This window comes from Ips typographus, linkage group LG15, assembly GCF_016097725.1.
Source record: "Ips typographus isolate SLU linkage group LG15, UJ_Ityp_2.0, whole genome shotgun sequence".
In the NCBI taxonomy this organism is placed as follows: domain Eukaryota; kingdom Metazoa; phylum Arthropoda; class Insecta; order Coleoptera; family Curculionidae; genus Ips; species Ips typographus.
In genome coordinates, this window is record NC_138436.1 from 5006495 (window position 1) to 5011866 (window position 5372).

Here is a 5372-nt window from a genome sequence, read left to right on the forward strand (position 1 = left end):
CGTAGGGGGATTTAATTGAATATCGGAAATAACATTAACTTTAGGTTGCACTTTATTTTCGATATTTTCAATTGTCTCAGATACTAATTCATTTGTTATTAAATTTGGATCAAAAGCGCTGTTTAGAAAATCATTGATATCATTATCAATATTTCCTGGGCTATTTATTAACGATTCGGTTTCAATTGCATTGTTTGGAATCGTAATTCTAGAAAGTGCGTCTGCATTACTATTTAGACTTCCTTTTTTATGGATTATCTCGTAATCGTATTCTTCTAATCGAAGTCGCCATCTTACTAATTTTGAATTAGGTTCCTTCAAGTTGAATAGCCATACGAGTGGTCTATGATCCGTATATATCTTGAATTTTTGTCCGTAAAGGTAGGGGCGAAAATACTTACAAGCCCAGACAATTCCCAAAAGTTCTTTTTCTATGGTTGAATATTTTTGTTCAGTTTCGTTAAGAGTTCTAGAGGCGAATGCTACTGGTAAATCATTAGGTGGGTTTCCTTGAGATAGAACTGCGCCCAATGCAACATTAGAAGCGTCCGTTGTGAGAACGAAGGGTTGCGAAAAATCTGGATATTTTAATATTGGAGCATTTATAAGTAAATTTTTGGGATGTTCAAATGATTTAATGAAAGGATCAGAATGAATTACTTTACAACCTTTCTTTAAACATGCGGTTAATGGTTTGCTGATCTTCGCAAAATCTTTAATAAAACGTCTATAATAGCCAGCCAAACCTAGAAAAGATTTTATTTCTTTTTGTGTCTTAGGTATTGGAAAGTTTCTTACAGCGTCGACTTTGTCTGGATTAGGTTTAACTCCGTTGTTAGTAATTTTGTGTCCTAGATATGCGACTTCTTTATGTAAAAATTAGGACTTATCTAGTTGGACTTTAAAATTTGATTGGCGTAAACGTGTGAAAACTTCTCTTAGTCGTTCTAAATGTTCTTGTAAAGAAACGCTAAAGATGATTATATCATCAAGATAAACCAAGCAAGTTTCATTTTGTAGACCTCTAAGTACATTATTCATGACTCTTTGAAACGTAGATGGAGCATTTTTCAAGCCAAAGGGCATACGTTTAAATTCGTAGTGTCCCGTGTCTGTTGAAAAGGCTGTCTTAGGGATGTCAGGTGGGTGTAGTTCGATTTGGTGAAAACCATTGGCTAAATCGAGTGTCGAAAAGTATTGTGCTTTTCCTAACTTGTCAAGTATGTCAGAGATATTTGGCAATGGAAATTTGTCATCAATAGTTTTCTCGTTTAATTTCCTGTAATCGATGACTATGCGCCATTTTCTTTTACCTGATGCGTCCATTTTCTTTGGTACTACCCAAATGGGGCTAGTCCATGGGGAATTTGAATGTTGTATTATTCCATCATTTAACATTTTAGTTATTTGAGAATGGACTTCCTGCTTATGTACGGCGGGATAACGATAAGTTTTTGTAAAAAGTGGAGTTTCGTCAGTCAAATTAATTTTGTGTTTGATTTGATTCGTGAATGTTAATGGTGTTCCTTCACAATAGAAAATGTCTCTAAATTCATAACAAAGATTTCTAATAGCTTTGTATTCCTCTTTGTTACAGTGTGAGAGTCTCAAATTTTTTAAATTTTGTTTTTGAGCATTGTCCAAGTGTTTGTCAATTTCTGTGTCAGTTTCCATTTTTTCGAAAAAATTTATTTCAGTTTCATTAATGGCTTCTACATCGAAAGGTTCAAAAATTTGAATTTTTATTGGATTGTCACAAGGATTAACAATAGTTGTTAATGCATGAAAATTGTTAATTGACACTAACGCATTTGGCATTTCTCCGTTTCCGAAATTTTGATAATTTAGAATACCAATGCCATTACATTGTTTTACAGGTATTTCAACTTTTTGACAAGTTCTTGGTGGTATGATAAATTCAGCAAAGTCAAAATTATTTATATTTATTGATTGGTTTTTAATTCGCAAAGGTATGACAGCATTTGGTGTCTCTAGTAGAAGATTTTTCAAGTCTACGTTTGCTTCAGTATTTTTTAAGAAATCAATTCCTAAAAGACCATCGTATTCCGGTGAAAAGTCAAAGAGATAAAACTTATGATTTCCTGGGGAATTGAAAGATGGAAAAATTGGAATTTCAGCAACTTCGTTGTGAATTGACTTAGCGTGAGCTGATCGAACAGCAAAAGGTTCATTTGAGATTGAATGTGGATACATTTCATAGGCTAATTCAGGCTTTATAAAACTTTTTCCACTTCCAGTGTCGATTAGAAAGTAAGAATTAATTTCGGGTAAGAATATTGTTGGTAAATCAGTATTAACATAATTGTTCACGTTAACTACTATATTGGGGGATTGCTTCAATGAGAAATCTGAAAATTTGACTCATCAAAATTTCCTGGTTGTTCAAATTGATAATTTTCACAGCAAAAATCATCATTCGAGTGATTTACGTCATCAAATTGATTGTTAATTGGAATATAAGCGTTTTCCTCTTCAGGATATGAATTTTCAACATAAGGTTCAAAATTTTCTTCGGTTTGATCTTTTAGACTTGTAACCGATTGATTATACAGTTCCTGACTCGTAAAATTGCGATTTTGATTTTGTTGATTCATAGCCCTGTTTATGATGGTATTACCAGAAGAGACGTCCATTGGTTCATCTCTAGGGAATTGACGATTTTGTGACTTAAAAACATTTGATCTTAACTGATTTGTCGGAGATCTTTGAAAATTTTGATTAGTGTTATTAATCATTCTACTTTGCCCTGATCTAGGTCTGAATTGACCAAATCCTGCAAACTGTAAATTATTTCTTTGTGGAAAATCGTTTCTGTGAGTATTAAAATACTGCGGCATCATTGGTGTATAACTTACATTTTGCTGGAAAGGAACAAAATTTCTTTGTGTAGGTTGTGTTGTATAATTGTTCTGTGTGGGACGAAAGTGTTTGTTTTGAGGTGTTAAGGTGTTTTGTGAACTAGCTTGAATTTTAGAAGAAGTATTTTGTCTGTTCCTAAAATAAAGAAAGTTTCCTTCTTCGATTGCATGAGAAATGGCTTCTTCAAGAGATTGTGGATTTTTTAATCGTACTACTAACTGCATGTGATAATTTAGTCCACTTATGAATGTTTTTGTAACTAAATTACCGTATTCAGCAATTTTCAGAAGTTTAATTTCTCTTGCCTCATTAGAAGAATTTATTTTTGAAAACAAAAGACTTCTTATATCTTGCAATCTTAAACCAAACTGTTGAGGATTTTCATTTTTATCCGGTTTCATGGTGATAATATCTTGTATTACGCAATCAACAGATCTTTGGTCGGAAAATGTGCTGATTGTTGCATTACGAATTAGTTCCCAAGAATTAAGTTCTATACGCGAAGCAATTAAATCAGCTGCTCGGCCTATGAGCTTACTTAAGACGGTATCAAATAAAGCAACATTTATCGCAGCATTTGCGTTATTCCTATCTCTATGTGCGTTTAAAAAGTTTTCACAAGATGAAATAAAACGATTAATTAATTTTGGATTTCCATCAAATTGTGGAATGTTATCGGCTTGATAACGAATCAAAGCATAATTTGGTTGTGCCATGTTTGATAAACGAAAGAAAAGTGCTTAAGAAAAATACGTTAAAAGTTAAGTTCAAAGAAAATTGAAAACTTCCAACTTGTCACTAGATAATATATACACAATAAATCAGTAACTTACAGCAATAGGAAGATTATCTTCGATGTCTTCATGTAGATGAGTTTCTTAGCTTAGGTTCCAATAGGAGTCGCGATTTGTGTCTTCTCCCTGGTCTACTTATGAGCTGGGGACGATTCTTGTTCCTCGCTGCTCGCACCAAAAGGATGTAGGACGATTCTGGTTCCTTTTCCCTGGTCTAGGAGTGAGTTTTCAGAACCACCTTGAAGTTTCGCGTTTTTGGACAAGAATTTGCCACGAATTGTTAACACAAACCGGTATAGATGCGCGATGCACAGAACCGTTGGCAAATCCTACCGACTGCGCCAGTTAGAATTTCAAAAATGAAATTTAGGTTTTTTAAAAAAAAAATTATTTTGCCAAGAAGCGAATACAAAGGATGGTACTAAAGAACTAACTACAATCATGCTTAACCTATATTTAATACATTTGCATTTGCTGAGCTTGCATGGGAATATAAAATAGGCGAATAGCATGGGAACTTAACTAGCTAAGCAGAATTAACATTATCGTGGGAATGTAACTAGTGTTAGAGCCAATCTGTCTTGCACTGATATAGCTTTTCGAAATCTTGTATCCTGCTTTTTTAATTTGGGGCCAATCATATTGAGTAGATATTCAAAATCTGTAGGCGACATTCTAGTAAAATTTTTATAGTGCCCACTAATGTGTTGCATCTTTAAATCAGACAATAAAGCTCGACCTCCAGTTATAGCTCTATTTCTGTAAATATCAGTTTGCCACCATCGTCGTGGTTTGCGCTTACGGCTCTTTTTATCCAATTCGAAATGAATAAATATATATGCTGCAGCTGCAACTTCCATGATCGATCTTTTTCACAAAACTAAATCAGATGACCGGGCAGAAAATTGGAACGCTCTTCAGTTCCCGAAGTTCAGTGCGGCGTTCGCTTCGCGGTGGCGTTCATGAAGTTTGCGACGAGGTTCGCGGCGTGGTTCAGTTGCGGAATGTGGTTCAAGTCTGTACCCACCTTTAGACACAGCTTCGTGTTATTATCGTATTAGTCGTGTTGTGTCAATCAGTTTTTGTCTTTTTGTGTCAGTCCGTTTGTTTATGTTGATTTTGAATTTGATCACAAATTTAGCTCTTCAGGAAAACTGTATTTCAGCATAAGAACATGAAAGGATTGTATTGCAGAGCCAAACCTAAAAGATCAATCGAAAAAGATCGTGCGAACAGTACAACGGTGCGAACGTATATTAAATTGCTCCGTGTTATTCAAAATATTTGAAGCGTTTATTAAGTTAATAAAGTCTAATTTAAGTTTTAAAGTAAAGTGAAGTGATCAATATCTCTAAATGAGCGATAGTAGTGGTGAGGACACTTTCTTTGCAAGAAACAAAACTTAAATTGTTCAAATCCAGGAATATAGCCGACGATAAGACAGACGGCAGCTCGACCACCGATACCAGCAATAGAAAAAAAGGAAAAATTTCCAGAACTGTAAATAAACAAACCGATGTAAATAAACAAGACATGGCGGAACAAAACAATTTGCAAGAAAAAAAAAGCAGTGAAGATGATTTTTTGAAACTTTTCAATAGTAGAGCGCCTGTTATGAGAACTCCTCCAAGAAGCGAGTGCTTCACCGAGAATGACAACAATCCAAAGAGACCAAGATCGGAATCTACCCTTCCAGAA